General features: G+C 44.9%; 1 protein-coding gene across 4 annotated transcripts in view; it reads right to left on the reverse strand.

Moving 5' to 3' along the window:
* Window positions 1-26103, reverse strand: part of SHROOM3 (shroom family member 3) — a 303549-nt gene that overhangs the window by 167373 nt on the left and 110073 nt on the right. For 2 of the 4 annotated variants that reach the window (XM_034671652.1, XM_034671654.1), the window contains exon 1: window positions 49-646. The exons of 1 other annotated variant lie outside the window; for it this stretch is intronic. The gene's annotated coding sequence lies outside the window, so the exon portion shown is untranslated. Of the gene's footprint in view, window positions 1-48; window positions 647-961; window positions 1076-26103 lie in introns of those variants that run through there. One more of the 4 variants, XM_034671655.1, reaches the window with a different exon arrangement.

Consider the following 26103-nt stretch of genomic DNA (forward strand, 5'->3'; position numbering starts at 1 on the left):
GCAATGTAGAAATAATGTAGAGAAATATCTGGCTTAAAATGGACTTACCTTAAGGAAGTCTAAGCCGGCATTTCCATTGTCCTCAGTTATCTGTCGAAGATCTCTGTCCAGCGTGACACGGGGCCACGGCGGCCCGCCGAGGGGGCTCGGGGACTCGGGGACTCGAGGGAGGTGGGACAGAGGCGCGATTCTGGCCCGGAAAGGATCCCCGGGCACCAGCCCCAGGAAGGCAAGAGCTAAGACACAGGTGTCCGACACCACCCAGGCACCTCCGCTCGGAACCTGCAATCCAACGGCTACCCTGATTAGACAAATACAAAAGGCAGTTCGGATTACTGCCCTCCTCCCAACCAATCGGCGGCCGGCCGGCCTGACAGCAGCAGGCCCCCTGATGTGCCGGGAAGGAGCGCGGCCGGGACCTGAGAACCGGTTTCCACCGCGGCCAGGTCCGGCGTGCGCTCCCGCCCTGCACGCCGAGGAGCTGTTGGTCAGGCCGGTGCAAGCAGAGCTTGTGGTAACGGGTAAGCCATCCCCTGCCCTTCCCCAGACGGTGTCTCTCTAGGTCCTCTGACTCATGAATGGCACCAGGCGCGCTGATGACAAAGCGAAGGTGAGGACGAATGAATGGCTTTGGCAGCTCTCACCAGCCAGCGCCCCCAGCCAGCCTGTGCTCTTCCACCCCTGGCCGTCCTCCGCTGGGCCTTCTCTGCAGCTGGATAAGTTCGATTTTTAATTAGTTATGGTTTTTGCAAGCAACAGCTTCTCACCGAAACTTAGGAGAAGGCAAGGGAGAATCAAAGAAGAAGAAAAATCGTTCGGCGTCCTTGTTTCCAACAATGAAATTCAATATTGTAAAATATCACCTCAGACAGAAAAATTGATAAACATAGGGCTTGTAAAAACAACAACGTTAGAGCACTGCATTTTCAAATGGAGCACAGTCGAGTGCCACACAGCTCACCTTTGAGGATGGGCTCTTAGCAGGTTTCCTGAACTACAACCAGCTGAAGGAATTTTGCTTCAATCTATCATCGACGCCTCTGAAACCGCAATGCTCTGCAGCTGTATGGAGAAGTAGCGCTTGGGTCGAGTTTCGGTATTTGCCCCAGACCGTAAGGGTCAGCTTAACAGTAACCATAGACACAGAGAGAGAGAAAAGGAATAGTGCACACGGAAAAAAAACCCAGTCTCCAAGTGTGTCTGAGTGCGTGGGTATGTAAATGTATTTTCATTAGTTTACAGCTGCCGTGGTGGGAAAAAACAAATTACAGGATCCAAGGCGAATCTGTCAACCTTGCTAAAAAATCTTAAGACTTTTAGATGAATTTTTAGATGTGGAAAGAAAGAAGGAGGATAAGGGAGCATGCCCCCAGACACACGCTCACATGTACACACATACACAGCCAAAGTCTGAAATCACAGGGAGCGTGTACTCTACACACAGTCATAATCTCCATTCCAGATACCAAGAAAGTCTAAAGAATCCTTGAAAAAATGCTTACATTTCAATGGTGAGACTAATTTTATTTAATAAAGACCATTCCCGTATTAACAAGAAAGACTTGTCTCTCTCTCCAGAATGTTCCACTTGAATTCCAGAGCTATTTCTATTTCTATAATGTGAATTCTAAGGAAATAGGATTGAGGCAAGTGCCGAATGAGAACAGTGCTCAGGGCGGGGCAGAAAAATCGTCCTGCTGAGGAGAAACCTCCCACCCGCTCTTGCACCATAGATTCATTCTTCTCAAAGAAGCTGACTTTCCTTTTAAGAAGGCAAAATTCTTATTCCGGCTTTGTTTTCCTCCCCCAGCCCTGCAACCTCCCCAAACACAACTGAGTTGCAAGTCCTTCCATCATAGACTACCCCCCCCCCCCCCCCCCCGACAAGCCAGAGGTCAAGAGCAGCCAGGCCACAGAATTCATTCTGAATGTGTCAAATTTAACAACCTCCTGCCTCCGATCAGGAGCTCGCCTCCATGGGGCAGAATGACAAATGGTGACTCTTGACATGTGTTTATCACAATCATCCATCTAGTATGGGAATGGCATTCCATCAAACAGCAGAACCCTCACAGTGGTTTAAAGGAGCCAGCAGTCTCCTCCCTCTTCATTTCATCAGTCTTTTCCTCCTCAACCTGTTCTGTGCAATCTAAACTCGCTTCAAATCCCCTCTCCTCCAAGTTCCCTGTGGCAACATCCTCAACAGATTAGTGGCTCTGGGAAAGGTGTATATCGTGTAAGGTCCTCATGGCTGCTTTGTTACATTAGAAGAGAAGATGTCTCCATGTGATTCTTTAGAGAAACTAAAACAAGCAGGTGAGTAAAGGAAAAAATTATATTGAAGCACATAATCGCCTGCCTTTTTACAAATTATGAGATGAATAAGGGAACCGCTGTTACATTTTACAAAGAATGGATACCTATGTAGTATTAGATTGAACCATGTTCAATCATCAGTATTTTACCGTTTTCGGTCTACTGCAATAGCAATTTTATGCGACTTAACCTGCAGTTGAACTACAGCTAACTACTATAGAACTGGTAATTAACCACATGTCAATAGTTACAATGTTGCATTCTCTAATCATCACCACAATTCGATAAATACTATAATTATTGTTAAAACTTCACAGATGAGGGGCGCCTGGGTGGCACAGCGGTTAAACGTCTGCCTTCGGCTCAGGGCGTGATCCCGGCGTTGTGGGATCGAGCCCCCACATCGGGCTCCTCCGCTGAGCCTGCTTCTTCCTCTCCCACTCCCCCTGCTTGTGTTCCCTCTCGCACTGGCTGTCTCTATCTCTGTCAAATAAATAAATTAAAAAAAAAAAAGACTTCACAGATGAAGAGACAGGGGCTTGGGGAGGCTGAGTAATGCACTGAATGATTCCCAGCCAACAGGCAGCAGAGCGGGATGCATACTGTGGCAACATGACTCCAGGGCCCGTGCTTTGAACCACCGCCCACCCTCCGAGAAGGAGAATTTGAATTCTGATTTTGGCATTCACTAGCTTTGTGACCCTGGGCCAATCACTGAACTTCTCCAAGTCTCAGCTTTCTCTCTTCAGAAATGGGACTGATAATAGAATCTGATGTGAGGACCAAACACGATAATGTAAGTAAAGCACTTAGCGCAGTGCCCGGCCCTCGGGAGGAGCTCAGATGTTACCTAATAGTAGAGACAAGGGCAGGACGCTCACTCTCCCACCTGCACCAGGATGTGAAGGGAAACAGCACAGGATGTGTCCCCATCACCCACTGTCAAGATCAGCAGCCCCTCATGGGCAGGAGGACAGTGAAGTCTGGGGTCCTCAAGTCTGGAAGTGATGCCCATTACAGTCAGTGCACGTCACTTAGGTGCACAGGAAGTCCTTCACAGCGCAATGTGCACCAGCGCCCTCTCAGTTAAAAGAGAGAGCACCCAGGGGCGCCTGGGTGGCTCAGTTGTTAGGCATCCGCCTCCGGCTCGGGTCATGATCCCAGGGTCCTAGGATCGAGCCCCACATCGGGGTCCCTGCTCAGTGTGAAGCCTGCGTCTCCCTCTCCCACTCCCCCTGCTTGTGTTCCCTCTCTTGCTATGTGTCTCTCTGTCAAATAAAATCTTAAAAAAAAAAGAGAGGGAACCTGCTGTCCCACTGACACCCCCAGTAAACCCTGTCAGCCCCATCTTCTATCTCCTCCTTGCTCTGCTTCAGATTTCTGTGGAGAATCTGGAACACTTTCACAAACATCTTAGGCTTCTCATTTATTTCCTACCTGGCTTCTTTGGCAATCAGCTGTAGAGGGTTATGCAATCTGGTGTTTGAAGACATATTGATGAGCTAATCTAGAAGCAGTGTTATGGAACCCAGAAGGTGGGGGTTGGGCCACCTTCTGGTTCTGCCACTGACCTGCTAAGTGACCTTGAGCAAGTCACTTATTGTCTCTGGGCTCTAGTCCTCACTCTAATCCAGAACATCACTGAGTGTCTTCCCAGTACTAACATTTGTGGTAAAGAGAGAAAAAGAATACTAGATGAGATTTTAAAGGAATAAGGCATTTTTATTTTTCCTTTTCTCTAAAAGCTAGTAGCTCATCTACTCAGGGACATCCTGTTTTCTTCGGATTACCTTTTTAAAAACAAACCCACAGTCAGGAGAGTTTTATGTTACTCTTGATAAACTGCAGACCAAGATAGAGAGCCTTGATTTCAGAGCACCAGATTTCCAGTGGTATTTTTCCTTAATGATTTGCACATGTCCCTGTAGGGTGCTTGTTTGTGGTCAGAGATGGGGATCTGTGGAGAAGAAAGTCTCACAACATAATGAAGAAAATGTGGTTTCCTCACTTATTTTCAATTTCTTTGTGGCCACACATCATAGTTACACTGTTCTCCAGCTGCGTAAGGGAGACTCACCCACTGTGTAAGGTAGATTTGGTTGCCTGTAGGGCCTTTCCATGCCAGGCCTTATATTTTTCTGATATGCTCCAGAAACTCAAAGTACTTTTATAGAGTATGCTTTTATTTTTATATTATTTTATTTTAAATTTTTAATTGGAGTAGAGTTGGCACACAATGTTATATTAGTTTCAGGTGAACAACATAGTGATTCAACTTCTCTCTACATTATGCTACACAGAGTATGTTTTTAAAAATTAAAAGTTGGTCCTCAACACTCCCAGGAGGAATTGAAGGAATTTTATGAATGGAGGAGTTAGAAACAACCTCTTGGCCTCTGGGCTGCTTTCTTTTCACAGAGCACTCAGCACCTTTGTAACATACTATATAATTTACATCTGTATTGTGTGTGTGGTTCATTTCCTCTTCTCACAAGAATGTCGGCTCAGTGAGGACAGAGATGTTGTTGTAATCACACTGTCTCCTAAGCATGTAGAGCGATGACTGACCATATATTAGATGCTCAAGAAATAAATTAAACCTGATAAAATCACAGAAATAATTCAGGTAGAACGGGTATCCTGCGCATCTCACTTTTAGAAATCACACTGTTTCCTTAGAAGGAAGAGGCACTAGGTCACAATAGCAAGGATAACGACCATGGCAAAGGTGATGATGATGTGTGAGGCAGAAAAAGTAAATAAACTCCTGTGGAGTTCAGAATTAGTTTAGCCCAACTCTGCAAATTCCCACATAGAAAGAAATTCCAGGCTGAAAGAAAACTGGGCAGTGAGCCTAAAAAGAAACTTAATAAGCTCAATTTCTCTTTTCTAGCCCATTTTGGTTTAATTTCACGGGAAATTGTATTCACTGGAGAACTCCAAGTGTGTCTGAAGGAGTCGACCCTCAAGGACACTCTAAGGGAAGTGGACGCGCGGCAGCTGAGCCTTGCTCCCTTCGTCCCCAGGGAAACATTTTTTTATCCCAATCTGACCACACGCCAACATTGAGGTTGATGAGATAATGCCTGTAGGCCTCGCAGAGTCATAAAAGATGTCAATTACGTCCAAAGTATTAATATACAATACCTTTCCTGTATTATAATTGTAGGACATAAACCAGAAATCAGAAGGCATATTTTTTTCACTGCTGATGTTATTCATGAGAGTCACACTTTTCAATTTAGATCCTGTTCTGTCATGCTACCTTTGACCTCAGAGACTAACAAGCCGAAGAAACGTACCACTCCTCTTCTTTTTTCTCTCTTCACATTCCCTGATTCTTTGGGGCAACCTAGTTATTTCTTCACAAGAATGTTAGTGGCCAGAATGTAGCAAACCATGGCCCGGAGCTCAGTCATGCCTTCAAAGTCCCAACAAACCAGATGGGGAACCCCAAGTTCCCATTTAGTGCTAAGAATAACAGAGGAATTACATTTGGGTTCACTTTGCCCTTGGAGATGGAAAGGAAACTCAGGAGAAAGAGCACTGCAAAACACAAATGACAGCACTACTGATGAGTCCTTTCAATCGCTAGGAAAATTGCACAGCTAATATAAAAAAACGAATAAGCTATAAAGGTAAGAGCAAATATTAGTTCCATATGTATACTTACATATGGACCTTGCTTATTGGCCAGGTGCTCACTACATATCTGGAAGGATACTAAGTACTTTGTTGCAAGTCTTCCAACAACCCCACCAAGAAAGTACTATGACTGTAATACCTACTTTAGAGCTAAAACATCTCAGGCACAGAGAGATGAAAAATCTGCCCAAGATCACAAAACTAGCAAGTGGTAGTAATAGGATTTGAACCCAGGCAGCCTGATTTCACCGTATGTGCTCTTAAACACTACTGTATATGTTAGATTTGTTATGACCTAGAAATGGGATGTGTTTGGCATGTACAATGCTTAGGAATTTGGGGTATTTTTCCAGCTAGCAGATTTCTCCTTAGGGACAACGTGCCATGCCACGGCCAGCCAACTATCAGCAGAGTAGATCAGTTCAATGGCGCCAGCCAGCAGTAACGAGAGAGGCTGTCAAGCAATTAGCCTGATGATAATTTGGTATAATAAAACCTGCTTCAAATCATAATTTAAACAGACAGTGTGGAGAACATTCTTTCTTTCGCTTTCCCTGTCCTCCATCCTGTGCTACAGTAGAAAAAGACAGTTTAGATCACAGTGGGGCTAGTGAACCCACATGCTTTGAAAAGAAATGTGACCGGAGACCTACAGGAGTGGGCAGCCAGCACATTATGTAGGGGTTTTCATTCACTTGGCAAACATTTCACGCCTGCCTGCGATGGCGGGCGCTGGAGAGGTCAGTGAGCGCAAGGCAGGGTAATTCCCTGCCTTAGTTTAGCACTAGAAAGTGTCAACCATCACTCTCCTGGAAAAGACTCAGTGTGGACAAATGGCTGGTGAGGAAAAAGGGTAACTAGCCAACCCATGTTTGGGCTACCAGGCTGGCAAACTCCAGTGCCCACTGGGCCAGGCAGACAGAGGAAATGAGCAAAGTGGCAGGTGTAGGCTCATAGGGAGCTGGGGCCCCCCTCACCTCACCCCCCTCACACATAGCTCCAAGCCTCTGCTGCCAGATCAAATCTTTTTCCAGAGGACAGAAAGCCAGTTTCTTATGTAAAACATTCAGATTTTGAACGTAGATTAAACAAGTGTTTGCAGGCCAAGAGGTAGTTTTCAAATTCTGCCAAAGAACTTTATTGAATTCACTGATTTGCATTTTAAAAATAAACCTGACTAGCTTTCATAGTGGATTTGGTATGTGTAGACCTTCTGATCCTTACGTACACCTACTTCAAATCCTTTTTAAAACTTGTTTTAAGGTATGTAGCAAATACAGAGTGTGTAAAGTACACTCATGTAAATGGAAAAAAAAATGGTATTGAATATTTCCAGCATCAGCAGAAGGTTCCTTCCAGACTTTTCCAGCCTATTCCAGACTCCCCACCCCCACTTTTGACCTCCATCATCAAGTAGTTTTGCCTGTTGTTGCCTTGTTCAAAACTTAATCATGTGAAATTGATAGATCTAGTTGCTTCAGGTCTGAAAAAATAAAACTGGGTTTAAATCAATGAAGGTACAACCAAAAACAATCATGGTAAATCCAAAAATAAGGTGAATCCCACAAACTTAGCCAAGTGCTTCTTTAAGTTCTGATGCTTGCTACTTCCACATATCTGATATTTCCAATACCTAGCATTTCCTATATGGATACCATATGCCAAGCATGTACTTGTCACTCTATAGAGAGTATCTCATATAAGGATACAAAAATCCTCTGAGATACAACTGAGACAAAATGTATATTAAGTGTACAACTAAAGAAACCTGGACTGCAATAGGTTATGCATCTAGATACACTGCCAAGACATGAAAAATGTAGGTTCAAAGTCAGGGCTATTACAAAGACCAGGTATTTTTCCACTGGACTATACAGCCTCCCTTAAAATCAACAAATGGTGTGTTTTCTTAACTCTTCCAGAAGACTATAATAAATTCTTAACCAGGAGCATAATGAACCTTATTCAGTTTAGACTCTGACTAGGAATTCATACTTCACGTTATAAGGATGGGTGGTGATGGTAAGGTATTGTAAGCTGATGTGTATTTTGTAGGTACTTTTTCTTTTTCTTTTTTCAAATAATGTCTACGCTTAAAGTGGAGCTTGAACTCATGACCCTGAAATCAAGAGTCCTGTGCTCTGCCAACGAAGCCAGCCAGGCACCCCATAGGTACTTTGATTTTTAAAACAATGTACACGGCAGGTAAATATGTATATATGTATCTCTATAATCTATACACATTATATATATATACACATTATAATATATATGCACATTATATATTATATATATATATACACACACATATGTATATGTATGTACATGTATATATCAACTACCTTTCATTAGTATACATCTTATCTTGCTTTATTTACCTAAACTAATTTCCTGGGACTCATGAGAACATTATCTTATACAAATATAGTTCTGAGACAGGAGGCAGATTTGGTCGTCTAAAGCTTTTTCTCTTAGGAAACTTGTGCCCCATTTTTAGGATTAGCATTAGGGATTAGGACAGCAGTGGCTACAGAATTCCCTATGAGAGAGGCTTCCCGGTGGTGAGAGAATTGCAAAGGAGTTGCAGAGAACTTGTCTTGAAGCTGTGTTCTGCATAGTAGATTCTTTTTTTTGCTTAGACAGGAGCAGTTCTCTAAAGATGCTTTCATTTGTCTTTTAATAAGTTTGAGAAAACACGAATTGTAAAGAATGTTATTTTATTGGGTGAGCAACTAACATATATTCTCAGGAGGTGAAGGGGTGTCTACAGCCCCAACATCTGCCAATACCAAGCCCTGTTGCTGCCTGTAGGGAAGATGGGCTTTTTCACCCAAAGCCAAGTGATTGGAAGAGGAGAACAGTAAAGGGACCTACAAGACCTTCTATTCTCAAACCCAGAGACAGAGTGAACTGGCAGACTCTTCCCAGGGGCTCATCCTTCTGGCAGATAGGAAGAAGCTAATAGCTTGCTAATACTTTCCAGGTAGAGGATAAAGGCTACTAGGAGTTCATTTATGCCCAAGGCTTTTTAGACCGAGATACGCAAAAATTCCAAGCATATATTACTTTTTATCTCAATAGTCACCCTGAGACCAACTATCCTGTTTGATTCTGGACTCAGATCTATTTGGCCAACTTCTCCTTACATTTTAGGTAGCTCAGAAACTGAACTAAAATCTGGTAAAAAAAAAAAAATACCCAAATTTGCTAGGAGCATCCGTTTCAAAATTTCCATCTGAACTCTAAAGTCCAGGATTATGTTCATGGGCAACCAGCTGAGTTAGCTACAAATCAATACCTGTTGACTCACCACTTTAATTTTTGCTTTAGTCACAGTACTTTAAGATTTTATTTATTTATTTGTCAGAGAGACAGAGAGAGAGAGCACAAGCAAGGGGAGCGCCAGGCAGAGGGAGAGGGAGAAGCAGGCTCCCTGCTGAGCAGGGAGCCCGATGTGGGACTCGATCCCAGGACCCTGGGATCATGACCTGGGCCGAAGGCAGACGCTTAACTGACTGAGCCACCCAGGCTCCCCTTAGTCACAGTATTTTTTTTTTTAAAGATTTTATTTATTTATTTGACAGAGAGAGAGCCAGCCAGCGAGAGAGGGAATGCAGCAGGGGGAGTGGGAGAGGAAGAAACAGGCTCCTAGTGGAGGAGCCTGATGTGGGGCTCGATCCCAGAACACTGGGATCACGCCCTGAGCTGAAGGCAGACGCTTAACCGCTGTGCCACCCAGGCACCCCTAGTCACAGTATTTTTAAAATTTTATTTTTAATTCAAAAATTTTTAATTGTGGTGAAATGCACATAACATAAAATTTACCATCGTCACCATTTTTAAGTGTGGAATTCAGTGATATAAAGTACATCTCACCATCCATACTCAGGAGTCCTTCCATCTTACAAAACTGAAACTCCATGGCCATGAAACAATGCCTGCCCACGTCACTCTCCCTCCAGGCCCTGGCAATCACCATTCTACTTTCCAGATCTCTGAGCTGGACTGCTCTAGGTACCTCCCATAAGTGGAGCAGACCGCACTTGTCTTCTTTGGCTGCTTGTTTCATTTAGCATACAGTCCTCAAGGTTCATCCACGTGGTAGCATGTGTCAGAACTTCCATTCTTTCTAAGGCTGCAAATTCCTTGTTTTTAACTGCCAAGTGTTTCAAGTTTATCCAGCAAGCTAATAAATCAACTAGATGGAGAGGGGGTACTTGGTCTGTTTAATAAGACGCTAGGCTTGGAAACCGTAAGCAAGGGAGTGAGCAATTCTATTGAAATCGTTAAAGCTGTGGTTCTTCGCAGTGCATCAAAATCACCTGGAAAGCTTCCTGAACCACCGACTGCTAGGCCCAAACCCCAGAATATCTGATACGGTAGAGTAGTATCTCGAGTCAGCCAAAGAACTTACATTTCCTGGGAGTTCCTGGTCAGTGACCACTCTTTGGGGAACCACTGTAACCTATGCAGGGTTCATTCTGGAGGATTCCAACATCCAATATTTCCCATAGTACAAGGAAAATACCCCTCCCACCTAAGCCAGGAGGCTTGCAGTTAGAGAAGAAGGAAGGCATAGAGCAGAACAGTGAGCAAGTCCAGTCCTTGCCACTCCAGGGTATTGTGGGAATGAGGGGAAGAGTGGTGACAAGTCAGAACAAAGCTTTCAGAAAGAAGTCCAGTTTCACCTCTCTGGCCCCAGGGAGAGGAGGACAGGCATGTGAGGTAAATGAGGGTGATATTTAGGGAGTCAGGAATCTTGGCGTCACTGCTCCCTGTGAGACTCTAGGGCCTGGCCTGCCTCAATTTCGGCAGATGTGAGATGCCAGCCAGTAGACGTGGAATGAACAGCTACAGGGTGTGAGACGATCCCAGGGCAGACCCCTGGGCCAGGCGTTGCCGGCACAAACAGCTCAGCAGACACGGCATCTGAAGCGAAAGGGAACCAAGAGAGCCTGGATCTGTCCATGGAGGCTGCTGGGGTCCCCAGGGGCATGGCCCCCCCAACTCTGAACACAGCGACTGAGTTTGGCGGTGGGTGCGAACAGTGCCAGGGAGAGCAGGGACAGAGCCGAGACCCCAGGGGACAGTACATTCAAAGACCTGCGCTCACCGCTGCCCCAGACCTTCAGACACTGCTGTGTCCAAGCAGCCAGCAGTGGAAACGAAGGATGACAAGCGAGAGAGGGAGCAAGGTATGTCAAGAGGCTGAGCGTTACCTCAAGGGACACTTCAAACGATGAGGCCAGGAGAGCTTCTCATTTGGCTGGGATTAAAATTGTTTTGTTTCCCTGCTACCTGCCCAGTATGGGTTTGTGAGGAAGACCAGATTAAGTTCAGAGTAAAGAGCCCACGTTCATTTCTGTATATCTAAGTCATCATGTGACCAGCGTTGTTAGATAAAATCAGGGACATACTTTTACTGAGAAATTGTTATCTGAAATTCGAATAGAACTGCACATCCTGTGTTTTGATTTGCTAAATGTGTCAGCCCTATATGTGACCTACTACTGCGTGCGAGGACGTGAGGACAACGTATTAAGGCGCAAATCCATACCTGGAACATACCAATCACTTTCTTTCCACCATATTCAAACATGGATATTCACATTTGAATTGTCACAATACCTCTCCATAAGATGATTTGCAAACTTGTGAAATGGGTATTTCAACTACTCCATCAGGACAGCTGATGTATCCCTAGCCCTCATCCCCAGGGCTCACCGTCCCTGGCCACACCTCTGACCTGGGTCAGCCACTCAGACTGACATGGCCAAGGTCAGTCTTTTGAGGTTGAGGTCACCTTCTGCCCATGACTTGAAGGCTTCTAATGGCAAGACCCACCCTTTTATCACAGATATAACACTATATTGGTAACCTGCAAAATTGCTTTCAAAAATATGAATACTAGCTTTATTACTGCCATTTTATTAGTGTAAGATTATATTGTTCTCAAAAGACTTCAGCCATTCTTAGCCATGTCTTTGGAGCTTAGGAAGTCACCCCCGAGCAAGGTTCTGAGGAAGCAAGAAATGGAAAGGTAAGTTTGAATGAGGAAGCAGGAAAGCGATGAGTGTGGAGGAACAATTCCTAGGAGAGGAAAAATTTGGGATAGATGGGGTCCTGAAATGGAGAGAAGCCAGGGAGATTCACTGGGGTGCTGGCAAGAACAGGGCACAAAGACAAATGTCATCTCCTCTGGAAGTTGGATCAGACTTCTGTGGAATCGATCTGCAATGGGCTGTGGGTAAGTACTCATAAAGCGAGTGCTTGAACCCGTGTCATTTATCGAGCATCTACTATGTGGGAGAGAAGTGATACACTCTGAGTGTTCTCTACAAAATGGTGAATGTTCCAACATTTCTACATTCATCAGGTGGCACAACCATCTAAAAATTTCAGAACAGATTGTGACTGAGATCCAGCTGTGGTGTGTTTTGTTTTGTTTTGGAAGAAAATAGAAAATGACAGGCTGTACTGATTTCTTCATAACCATGAAACCTTCTGTCACTTCTTCCTTCTTGCTGTGCTGTTTCTCCTCTTTCTGTTTTGATTGGCATGTGGACTTGCTCCCATCAAATGAGTTAGACAGGATGGGAAGGTTAATTTATTTAAGGGGATGTGAATCGACACTGCAGGGAAAACAAAAGGCACAGTGTGTAACTGTCTTTAAAGCAAAACAAATAAAAGCACTGATAGAACCCAAACTGAGGTCCCCCGGTGGGGGGGGACCTGAAGAATCCACATTGTTTTGGGGGTTTAAACAATCACAGAAAACCAACTCCTCTGAATACTTACTGGCTTCAAAGTTTGGGCTTCTGTGTCAGAGGGACTAGAGTTCAAATCCACACTTCACAGATGTGCCTCCCTGGCCAGGCTGCAATATGGAAAGTCTGGTTCCTCAACTATTAGAGTAATAACAAAACTAACACCTATCTCATAAGTTGTTGTAAGAATTAAATGTGAGGATGAAATGCTTGGAATGCCCAAAGCCAACAGGTGAGAGCTTCCTAGAATTATTTATTTAAAGGCAATAGGTGAACTCATAAAACAGAATTGATTCCTAGAAATAATATCCTACATTTGATCTGAATTAATCCACTTCTCAGAACCTACTATGAATCTTATAAATGTGACTACCCAGTTGGTTCAGTTCAATCACCTCATGTAAATTCAGCATCAAGTGTCCTCACTCTTTTATCCTCTTAATTTTAGCCTATTAATCCCAAGAAAATAATCCTAATACCACCCACATTGTCTGCATTTAGGGGACAAGACAGGGGTGTCCGTGAATTATAACACAAAAAGAAAAGGCCTCTCACTATTGGAGGGCTGTTCTGAAGAGGTCAAGAATAAGTCAGCCTTTTCAGAACATTTTATTGAAAGGTCTCAAAATTAAATTTGCCACTATATGATGCCTTGTAAACTCACATGCTTGCAGGGAGGAGAAATGCAAGACAGATGAAATAAAACAGAACAAAGCACTGTGGGTCTTAAATTCCTGAACATGAGTTTATTTTTCTGTTCCTTAGTATCTCGTAGAAGGACTGGAGTTTTTGACCTCTGCCCCTGACTTTGAGACAGTGATGGAAAGGGGATGAGGAATCAAGGAGCAAAGGTTGAAAGGACCCTTGATGCAGACACGGCTGGTCTCAGTAGGGATGCTGCTCAGTGTTGGGTGTTGGCGGGGCTGCGGTGCCAGGAGACACCCCCACACATGCCCGCAGACCGGTGTGGGTCCTCACGCCTCACCAAGCCAGCACTGTTGTTATGAAGGTGTCAGATGTGAAACTGTGTAAACAGAGTGACATGGAGGCCATTCCTGCTTAGTGACCTGTACCAGAAATGTCTATTTTTAGAAACTGCTACAACTGACTGTGCCCTTGGAAAGAAGGCAAGCCGCACACTATTGCTATTTTTGAACATTTCTGTGCATTTGGGGCTGTGTTCTAAAATGTATGTGAAAAAGTAAAGAGAACTATCCCCGATCTCTCAAGTTGAAAATCTGAATTTTGAATTTTACTTGTACGTCCTGACCAAGAAGAGGCATGAAGCTAGCCTTTCATTTTGAGGAAACTGACACTGATCCCATCCTTTTGGGCCAAAGAGACAAGGAAGGATCATAGGCATGCCCCGCCCCCCCCCCNATCACTTGGCAAGTTTGTTAGAGACCAGGCGCCCCCCACCCCAGTCTGATTTAGGAAGACTACAGGGATTCACATATTAAACAGGTACCACAGCTAATTTTGAGGTAAGTCCTCTGAAGTTCAGACTTTGAGGAAAAACTGCAGCAGGAAGAAGATAGGAAAACATGAAAGTTGCTGAAGAGTAGGAAGGGAAAATCATTGAATAAAACGGGAACACACCAAGTGATCAGTTCCTTCCTTTCTTTCCTTTCTTTCTTCTTCTTTTTTTAATCATTTCTTCTCTATGAAAAAGGAAAAACCATAAGATGAAAGCAAAGCAGGGGCGCTTGGGTGGCCCAGATGGTTGGGCGTCTGCCTTCGGCTCGGGTCATGATCTCCAGATCCTGGGATCGAGCCCCATGTGGGGCTTCCGGCTGGCTCGGCGGGGAGCCTGCTTCTCCCTCTCCCTCTGCTTCTCCCCCTGCTTATGCTCTCTCTCTCTCATGAATAAATAAAATCTTAAAAAAAAAAAAAACAAAGATGAAAGCAAAGCAGAGGTCCAGCGTTGGAGCTGTTACGTTCGCCCCGACACAGCCAACTTGGTGGTAGAAAGCTTGGCTTCTCCTCGGCCTGCGTTTCTAGTCCTGCGGCCTAAGTCTCAGTCCTTCCGTTTCTGCACCCGTCAGCTTCCAGAAAGCAGGCAGCAGTTGCTCCAGAATGACCCCTCTTGGGGGTCAGGGGAGGGGCTCTGCCGTCCACTCCTATACTTAAGTTCTACGTCTGTGGTCACCGGCAGGTCACCTTCTCACTACGCTCTTTTTTTTTTTTTCCTGACAGATTTGATTTCTGTCCAGTTTTGGTTTGACTTTCACTGTCAGGAAACACAAGCCCCCATCCAGCCAGCGTCCTGCTCTCTCACCCACATCTTTTGGGCTTTGGGGCCGTAAGATTGGGCTAAAAGGAGGGCAGAAACCACTTCTCTTGGAAAGGACGGGAACGCCTCCACTGGCAGGAATTTGCGGAGTGGTAAGCCAGCAGCAGGTGCGAGCATCTGCTGGTAACCAGTCAGTGATTGAATGGGAGGGTGCCAAACCCCTGGGGCCGCCGTCTGTTTTCCTTTCCACATGCTGTCTTTACTGTTACCACCTTCTTACAAAGTAGGAAGGAGGAAGAAAGGAAAGTGAGAGGGGAATCAGTTGGCCCAGAAGTCACAGTAAGGAGCAGGGTTGGGAAGGAAGCTTGGTCAGATTCAAAGCAAGGACTGCAACCGCTGCATGGCACTGCCGCTGGAGTAGGGGTTTGGGGAAGGAACAGAAACCTCCCCATGACAAGGTGACTGCAACGGGTTGCATTCCGGTGAGGCTGGCAGAGCCGGGAGGACAGGGAAGGGCAGGCCCTACAGTCAGAAGCATTCTGCAAGCCGAGTTCCCAGGGCCCAGCTCCCAGGCAAGAGCCCAGAAGGCTCCCTTACTAAGGGGGAGGCCTGGGGCATCAAGGGGGAGGGAACTAGGTCGCTCTCACTTCCCAGAGTGGGAGGCCTATACTTCCAAATACAATTCTTTGGTGGAGGATACAGGTGACAAGTTCAGTGACGAGACTCTTCACCATGAGGGCACAGAGGGGGCTGTGACGATGAGCCCAACCTGCCCAGGTCAGGGAACCTTTACTGTAAGAGAAAGGACTACCCTGTCTAATGACGTCACTCACGGCAGCCAACTTTGTGTGGCCACTTCACACACCAGGGAGGGAGATACCAAGATGGTGAAACTAAGCTAGAGGTTAAGGCCCCCAAATAGCAAATGGTAAGACTGGGATTCGAAGTCACACCAACTGGCTGAGAGCCCGAGCTGATCACCACCATGCCACCCAGCTGCTATTGGGCATATTTTTGTTTTCATTTCACAGATATTTCGTGAGCAGGTAGCATGTGCCAGGAGCCATTCCAGGCACTGGGGACACCCCACTGAACAAAATCTCTACCAGTTTGGAGTTTCTATTCTCATCAAAGGAAGCAGAATGAATAACTTTGTGAGTGTATGTCTCATTGGTGCAAAAAAAAAAAAGATGTGTTGGGGACACAGCAGGGAAGGGACTGCTGCAATTTTTAGTTGGCTGTACAGTGAAGGCTGGCATTTGAGCAAATACCTAAAGGAAGTGAGGGAGCAAATCAAAAAGGTATAATGGATAAAAATGTTTATTTTTTTAATTAAAAAAAACATACATCTTTTTTTTTTTAAACTTACCATGCAACCACTAGTGACAAAACAATGATTCTCTTTCACCATTTGCTCCCTAAAGTGTGCAGGTGAAGGACGAAAGGTTATGAAAATGTCTCGCTCCCGTGCCAAACTCCTGAAAGACTGTTTTAGGTGCCCAGGGCTTGCTTGCAGGCCCTGCTTCTATACGAGTGATAGAGAATAATGGCTGATTCCCAAGGGACACCTTTAAAGAAACATTCCAAAGAATCCTTTTCAAATGCTCCTTAGAACCACAGTCTTCAGGAAAACAGCATAGCGACCTTCCTACCTAAACAATAAACTCACTAACCAAGCAACCATCCCCCAGGATAATTTTACACCTCCCACCCACTAAGCAAATAACATCACACGGGAGTCTGACAGCAGCATAAGCGGGAGTGGAAAGATTGCATTTCTCAAATGCACTGACAAACTGTTACAGTGGACTCCTAAACAATGCGGGGCTTCGGGGCGCCCACCCCTCACAGTCAAAAATCTGTATATAACGTTTGACTCCCCCAGAACTTAACTACTCGTAGCCTATGGTTGAATGGAAGCCTTACTGATAATAGACTATTGATATATTTTGTATATGTATTATAAATGGTATTGTTAGAATAAAGTAAGCTAGAGGAAAGAAAATGTTAAGGGAATCCTAAGAGAAAATACATTTATAGTACTGTATTTTTATTGAAAAAAATCCATGTGTAAGTGGACCTGAGCAGTTTGAACCCATGTTGTTCAAGGGTCAATTGTGCAGAGCAAGCATGCAGCAGCTAGTGAGGAAGGAGTGGGCCTCCAGACCCATGAGGCAATCGAACATTTTTTTTTAAAGATTTTATTTATTTGTTTGATAGAGGGAGAGGCAGTGAGAGAGGGAACACAAGCAGGGGGAGTGTGAGAGGGAGAAGCAGGCTTCCCGCCGATTGGGGAGCCCGATGTGGGGCTCGATCCCAGGACCCTGGAATCATGCCCTGAGCCGAAGGCAGATGCTTAACAACTGAGCCACCCAGGCGTCCCTGAACAAACATTTTAGTAACAGAAGCAAAGGCACAGAGAGGCTGATCTTAGAGGCATCATCTTACTCAGGACTAACAAGGGTCTTCAAAACTGCCACATGTGAGGACTCCAGAGGCAACAGAATCATGAGGAGACGGGTGGTAACAACTACAGAGCTGGGGTCACCACTTTCATTCACAGCGGTCAAAGAAAAAGAAGCTTAGGGGTCATCTCAACTCCGCAGACCCAGGGGTTTCTCTGCCTTTTGAAGGTTAAGAGTCTGCATAGAGTTCTGGGTGCTTCCAAATCTATATTTTAAGCCTCTTCCCAGGACTCTAGTACAACACCTGTGATCTTAGAGCCATTATAATTAAATAAGACATAAAAATATATAATCTAGTAGGAAAGTGGACAGTAAAGACAGTGGAATTGTCCAGAACAGGACAAAACTGTCAGGACCTTCCAAGCTCTGATTTCCCATTGAGGACATGTGTAGTGTCTTTAACAATGGATGACGTTTAACCATTCTTTCTGGAAACCATTTCTCTACCCCTCACTTCCAAGAAGTGTAGGACTTGTGCTATGGCTATGCAAGGTGTGATTTTTTAAAAACTGGGACTGACAAAGGAAATGAGGACAGATAGCCACTCCCATGCTTGTTCCACTCCAGGACCTCTTGACGTTGTCTTCACGTAGCATGAATAAGTTCAATGGCATCAAGCAAGCCATCTTTCTTTTGTGGTTTGTTTCCTGGGGGCACCAGCCAGAAATGACACATAGAAGGAACGTGGCAACTGTGGTATGGTGGGTATGGTTTTACCCGCTCAAAACAGCCGGACGGCCCCGCACTTGCTGGCAACAGAGAGCTCCTGACACAACGGCAGGTGGTAACAGCTCAGGTCACAGACATTCATGGCAGCAGGTGGGGGAGGGGAGGCCAAGTGCTGCCCACGGACAACCCCTCCCCTGCCCACACCATTTATCAGTAGCAACATCTCTTAATGAACTTTTCAAAAAATTCCACCTCCATATAGCAATAATGAGAAACAGGCCTCACGGAAATGCACGAGCCGGAGCCGCTGGGGGGGCGGGGTGCAGCTCTTCCCCAGCAGGCCTCTCTGGCTCCTGGACATCCCTGAAATCTCTTGAGCAGGGGTCTCCATGTTTGCTCTGCAGCTCCCTGCCACGAACAAGGCTCTAGCCTGCTCCTTGCCTCTCCTGGTTTGCTATCCTGGTTCCCCTCCTGCTTCTATCTTAATGTCCCTGTCCCCTCTGCTTGTCTTTCTTCTACCTTATTAGTTCTTACCTTCTTGTGGTTTCTCTTTATCACCTAGACTTACAGCTCAAACCAGTCTCAAACTTTACTGCACAACACAATCACCCAAGCAGCTTTAAAAATGTCCAGTGCCAGGTTACACACGATACCAATTGAACTCTGGGGGTGGGACCCCAGCATTGGTTTATTTGTTTTTAACTTCCTCCATAAATTCCAATGGGTAGCCAAGTTCGAGAAGGAGTAGCTTTAAGCCATTTTGATTCAAGCGTGCAGAATTAAACATATTTGGTTCATATTCTAAATCAGAATCATCCAAAAGTGTCTGTTAAAGCTGGTGCGCCCACATTTGGAGCCAGGGGAAAGGACGCCACCATAATTTCTGAGTGACCTCAGAACTCAGACTTCATATCCTTTGTAAAGGCTCAGATAGGTATTTGAGTGCCATTCTTTAATGGTTGGGCGAAGGGTGACTCCTGCTTGGAATACATTTGTTCGAAGTAAACCCATGTCATCCCAGGAATGAAACGGGGTCTTTCATCATCAAACCTCCTTTGCTGGGAAACAGCACGGCATTCCTTTGCACACGGGCTAGCGTTCGCTGCATAGCCAGTGAGCATATGTCATCCATTGAATAAAAATAGTGGTTATCATCATGGGCTACAGTAAAAAATGTCCCTTTTCTCATTACAGTAAGGGAGTCTCATTGCATACCTCTCAGGAAACCTAATAACGTGTTACATGAATTTTCCATGGGAAGGAACAACTGGTTAGGAAATCAAATACGAGACTTCTAGACAGTGACATTCAAACCTAGGACTCCAGGGGAGCCAAAAACTGCTCGGAGCATGGTCCCAGCAGGATTGAAATACCTCCTCAAAGCATACTGAGCAAATTCCCGTGATGCCAGGCCTCTCGGAGAAGTTTCTGGGGGTCGAAGGCCGCCACAGCTGCCTCCTTGCCTTCCTCGCCACCACTTGCTCAAGTGGAAAAAATGTCTAAAGGGGTAAGTTACCATAGTTCTCAGTTATACTGATTTCCCCTCTGGGGAAGTCTAAGCCTGGGTCCCCAGCTGGGACGCAAACCGTACTCCAGCCTGGGGTTTGTACTCCCATCCCCACTATTCACTAGGCCTTTGCTCAAATTCTGAACTACCCTGAGCAGAAGAGCAGAAGGACGTGTGAAGTATGGGTGAGGGGCGACAGGGGGCTGTGGGGGGGCAGGGACAACAAGAGGGTCCTCGCCAGCGTTCAGGGGGCATGTGGAGGTGGGAGGTATAACACGAGAAGTGACAAGCTTCCAGCACAGAAGTCCCAAGGGCGATAGGCCCACCATCCCTGGCACCGCTCTAGCTCCATGCCCTCCTCAGAGGGCACAGGTGTAACACAGCCCCTTCCTCCGCCTGCGCGGAGGACTCAGCCACAGAGCACAGCCTGGAGCTCTTTTTTATGTCTTGAGAAGCAATTCTTGGGACTTACACCAACCTCTCTCATTTGGCTTCTGGTTCCAAGTGAGGAGAAGGAAGCCGCGTGTGTTATGCGCAGAGGTGAGTACCTGGAGCTTCAGAAACAGTTTTTCAATTGTCTCTAAAAGATCGTTGCTCCCTAATTATCCTCAACTCCTACCGCCTGTCCACGCGAGAGTTATCTTTTAGCATCATTCTCCCGAAGGCCACAGACTGTGCTGTCTAAAGAATAATTTCCCAGTGCTCAGCCTGTGCCACGTGTGCCGATGTAACCTAAGCATTTAAATCAATGCAACAAAGATTCCCCAGGAGGCGAAAGCCCAGTCTGTGGCCTGAGGGTCCCCTTCTGTAGCTCAGCCTCCCACCAACGAGCTACGACTTGCTTCAGAATCAGACCTCTTTCTACTTAAGTTCTCCAGGGAAGGTGGTCTTAAAAAAAACATATCCCATTCTGAGCTTGGACCTCGTTGATACTGTCCTTTAAAACGAAATTTCCTTTTAGCAAAATCATTATAATCAGATACTTTAAAACTCCTATGTTCTCATTTGTGCAAAAAAATCAGTGCATTAAATAGAACAATGGAAGGAGAATGCAGTCCAGTAAATTTTCATGAGCTGAAACTGTACAATACATACTCCTCGTGGAATAATGGTTTAATATATTATTACAGGGAAGCATTTTCAAATACACTGTGTTATTTCATCCTTACAGCAGCTGAGTAGGGAAGATATTATCACTGTTCTCCATTTTCAGAAGAAACTTAGCCTCAGAGAGATTGATTTGTGCCCATGCTACCACGGTCAGAAAACAGCAGGGAGGAGGTTGGCATCGCAATGACAGGGACTCCCCCTGGGCATGCTGCTTACCATGTCATACCCGAGCACTGGCAACTTGGTGCTGGCGTAATCTGGTTTAGAGATTGTCAGTTTGTAAGGAAAAAATACAGATGCTTCTTATGTTCCAGAAAATTTCAACCCACCCTTCAAACTTTGTTGCTTTGAAAATAGGGAGTTCTGTTCAATTTATTCTTTAAAGCTCTTAATAAATTCTTTCTTTAAACTGCTTTAAAATAGTTCAAAAGGGACATCAGATGGTTAATCAGAGTAAGCTGCTTTAAGAGTATAGATGCTTTTTAAGGGAATAGACTCAGGCAGGTGGTGGGGAGGAGAGGGGGGATAGCAGAATAGTGTGAAGGAGGTAGGGAATGGATAGTAATAGTATTCCAAGAAATTATTTTCTTTTATCCGTGAGTTGAAAACGAACTGATTTGCAAAATCCTTTTTTAAAATTAATAGTTAATAGCACTAATTTTGTATCCTTTAAGAGGGCCTTAAAATGCATTCTGTTCATTACCAGATACTTCTTTTGACATCACTGACTTGCAAATCCTAAGTGAGCTATAGTTTCACAACTCAATCTAGACATAAAAAGAGTTGCAGAAATCTGACACAGAAGTGGCAAATGTGTGAGCCACCCATCCATCCCATTCCATTCCAATAATGTCATCCCACCCGTTTATAAAAAGAACTGTTCTGCTAACCGTCAGATATGTGGGATGGGTTTTTTGGGGGGAGTGTGGGCCCGAGGGTTGTGGTAAACTTAATTTCATTGCCATTTTTGTTAGAGGGAGGAAGCACTTATAAAGCAACAAATAGTTTTATTTCCAGAGGCTGATGAAGAAGCCCAAGTCAGCCGGAGACAGAGCACTGACCTGCATTTGATCTGAACCCCACAGGACGTTCAGGGTCAGTGGGAATCACTTCTTCATTTAACAGTTTTTCCTGGATGAGTTAAAAATCAATTTATGGGGTTTTTCTAATTTTGGTTTTTCTCTGTTTTTTTTTAAGCATCACACATATTTCTAGACGGAGGAGGCGGTGAGTAGAAACATTAGTTCACTACTTGAAGTGCCAAGAGGCCCCAAGACCTATGTTCTCAGAGACCAAGCTTCTCACGTGGGCTGCTAGCAAGTGGCCGTGGGCCAGTCCCCACACATCTATGGATGCAGTTCCCTCATTTCCTCCTCCAGGCAGAATTGCAGACCAGAAGGTGACAGAACCTGGATTCCCACTTCGGCCCCACTACGCGCGGCAGTTCACACATGTTAGGCAGACGCTTATTGTTCTTCTCTAATTCAACCCTCTTTTCTCTTCAGTCTCTTCCCAGTAAAATGCGATCAACTCCTGCTTCTCACATACACACATACCGTCAAATAAAAAACAACAAAGAAAACCAAACCAAAACAAAAAACATTCCCTTCCAACACTGTCAACTCATAGCATAAATGAATGGAAAGGGAAATGCTAGATGAAATTTGCAGAAACGCCGGGAAGGTTTAGGAGTAAGATCTCATTCTGGAAAGGACTCGCTGTTCCCCACCCACCGTTTACTGTTCTCAATCAGGCATACAGCCTCCTATGCCCAGAAAGACCATTTCCCCACCACAGGCCTCCCCTTAACCGGGCCCTCCAATCGTATGCTGTGTTCTAGAGGTTAAAGTAGGCTTCTCACAAGAGGTAATTTACTTAACAAATATGCATTATATTTTCAGGAGATCTCATCACCGTGCTGTATATATGCATTTCTCATTTAATTCTCACAGTCCTCAGACGGACTGAACGACTTGCCCAGGGTCACAGAGCTAGGACCTACAGCCATCAGACTTCATACCTAGGCAGCCTCAAACCTGCATCACTGCCTCATGCATCCTCTCTCCTAGAAAGAATGAAATATGACTTTTATGTGGCTTCACGTGGCCTACATAAGCCTCGCAGAACAAGGACAAAACACCGGGAATATACCCCAGAATTTTTCTTAGCTACACAGACCAACAAACTACTGATACCAAATTTAGGAATATGATGATACTGGGAAAAAAATAGCACCTTGATGCAGAAGGTGGGAGGTTGGATTTGCTAAGAAAAATGGGGGTTGTGGGGTGATCAAAATTGGGATTCCAGATCCATTGGTCACAATGCCATTCTGATTATCCCATTCAAGATAGAGATCAAAGTCCCAGCTCAGGGCAAGAACAGGAGTTTAGATGAATACCCAACAATTAACCACAACAGTCTATTCTGAAGTGGAATTGTTACCTCTTATTTTTTTAATTAAAATTTTAGGCTATTTGCGAATAGCAGGGAGTATTCCGTGTATTAAAAGCACCTGGCATCACCTTCAGGAAAGTTAAACTTTAAGATCTTTTCCTTTGTTTCCATTTTAACAGTTACTTGGTTCTAAGACTTGTATTTCACACATACCTGCCAGACAAAGTCTCTACTGATTTTAGAGAAGGTTTGGAGTATTGACTCTTAATTGTGTACATGTCTGCTTTCCTCATTTAAATCCTTTGTACCGTCCTTGCATTCCACAAAGGTTTTCCTTCTTCGATTTTCCTTTAGCTAGAAGATGTTTGTTTTCCTTCTGGAAGGTCTTTTCTTTGGCCCACTTCTTATTTTAGCATTCTTCTCCATCTATCCATCACTAACTGTAGACCTTCCCTCTTCGTATACCCAGCATCCAACATCCAACACATTCTGGGCTCCCGCACCATGCACACTCCCCCTTCACTCCCTGTTCCTGGAAGACTAAACTCTGCCTTAGTCATTGGTCAGCAGATCTTGTAAGGTCTTTGACCCACAACTCACTTGAGACTTTGCATTTCTCTTGTCACTGTAGCCTTTAAAGAAGGTGTTTCTACTTTTGACCGTTTTTGGTCACTGGGGAAGACACCCTCAATATTTACATAAACACCACTTCTCTGCTCTACATACGTTCTTGGCATTTTTATGATGGATGGAGGTGTTGCCCTCACCCACCCAAAACTAACTTTAAAGGGAAAAAGAGGAGGGTACAGCTAGAGCTGCTGATACGTAAATTTTCACTACGCAAATGATTTCTCTAGAAAACAGACCCTCCAATTATATTTCCAGGAAGCCACCTCAAAGTTTTTTAAAAGTACGGAGATCACTTAGAAAAGAAGGAAAGTTAATGAATGAAATATACAAGTCACTCTATCATGAATAGGTTGAAGGAAGTGAAATCTCAGGACCCGACTTGGGCCTACGTAGAAAGACAAGACTTCTCAAGAAAATGAGGACTCTACTCAATACAAAGCCAGATTAATCCAGAGCAAAGGGGCTTGCTGCTACCCAGTTCTCTGAAAGGTCAGGGAGGAATGTCCATCCGTGTCTACCAAGGTAAGTTTATAATCCCCATCTCTCAGTATGTGCAAGAAGTAAAGACAGCCTTCTTTTCCTCAAACTCTGAGAGTTCCATTATAAAAAACAATGGCATAATAGATGAGATAAGACATATTCAAAAGGCATCTTAGAGAAGAAATGTTTCCCATACCAGAAGCAGGGACTGCAAGGATCTTCAGTAACCTTATCGATTACATTAGCATATCTAAAGAAAGAATGTGTCAATCAGAAGGGGATTTGGTGTGGAGGTACAGGGAAGAAATGAGACAGGAGAGCAGGGTTTAGGCAGCATGTCATGCCGTCTGGAGGGGAAAGGGTCCCCACTCACCAGTGTGAGCATCTGGGCCACCTGGCAGACATGTCCCGAGGGGAAACTGGGCCATCAGAGCAAAGGCCAGCATGTGCTGGGGCCTTAGCCCCACTCCTTTCACTCTGAAGGAGATCACCATGCAACCACCTGACCTCATTATGGTCAGACTTCTTATTTAGTTTTCCTGTCAGATAAGGTATATCTGGATAATATAAATTAACATTCCTAAATTTCATGAACTCCTGGGTGCTGTCATGACCAGTTCTGTACCTGTAAGGCTGCCAACCAGCCCCTTAATGATAGTAAATTCACCAAGGGAATAAAGGGGGTGGGGTGTGGTGGTGAGGAGGGCTTCTTGATAATCAGGCAATCAGCATTTTTGGCCCTATGGCAATACTCCTGTGTATTGCCACATGCCCCTCTAACCCAATCCAGAATAATAATGATCAAATATTACACACCTACTATGTACTTATACTTTATCCGTTAAATCCACATAATGCCCTTTTGTGGCAAGAATTATTATTTCTATTTTATAAATGAAAAAATTGAGGCTTAGAGAGGTCCAAGGCCACACAACTTGCGAATGACAAGGCCAGATTTCAACCCCAGGACTGTCTCCTGTTCTGCTAGAAGTAATTCAGATCTCATGTCATCATTGACTAGAAGGCAGAACAGGAAGCCAGCATGACTACTTTTCATAGCCAGAAACAGAGCAACCCTCTCCAGAAGCTAATCTATCACTAGAGTCCCATCAAAACAAATCAAGAGTATGGATTCCACTCTCACTCCCCAGTAGATAAATGCCAGTGTTCTAAAGTTGGGCTTTGGGTGCCAATGCCAAAGCGAGTTTCAAAACCTTCAACAGTCCTTTGGACACATGGACTAGGTCTCATGGTTCTGGGACTTCCTACACATCTGCTTGAGAAATCAGCCGCCATGTTTGAGATGACTGCTTTACTAAAATCTGGCCCGTAAGGAATGGGCCTGTGCCTGGAGTTGGCCAATAAGATGAAGAGCAGCAGTACCTGTTGTTACCAGGCGCTTGCCATGAGTATGCAGAGTATTTCATTTCATCTTCCCAATCACCCTGTAGATACTTAAAGATGAGGAAACTAAATCTTCAATGAGGTAAGTTGCCCAAGGTCACACAGCTAGACGACCCTGGAATGATATCAGCCCTGGGTCTGATCGAACTCTTACGTTTTGAGCCACTCTACATCCCTGGCCACCAGAGAAGCCATGTCTGGTTAGATGGCCCTGAAGAGAAGCCAGACACAGCCCAGCACTGAGGAGAGTCACTAGACCTGGGGACTTGGTGAGACCACACCCAGGGCTGTGTTTTTGTGCTTGGGAGGAGCTGCTGGTCCCCTCAGCAAGGGTTCACTCAGTAAAGTTTGAGGAATGCGTGAGTGTAGGAGTGAATGGTCCCATGAGAGAGTCTCTTATGAGTGATGAAAAGATGAGCTAAATTTTCACATCCTGAAAATAGTGTAGCTTGATGAATGACTCCTAGATTTCCAGCCAAT

The sequence above is a fragment of the Ailuropoda melanoleuca genome, chromosome 11 (genome assembly GCF_002007445.2).
Source record: "Ailuropoda melanoleuca isolate Jingjing chromosome 11, ASM200744v2, whole genome shotgun sequence".
NCBI lineage: Eukaryota > Metazoa > Chordata > Mammalia > Carnivora > Ursidae > Ailuropoda > Ailuropoda melanoleuca.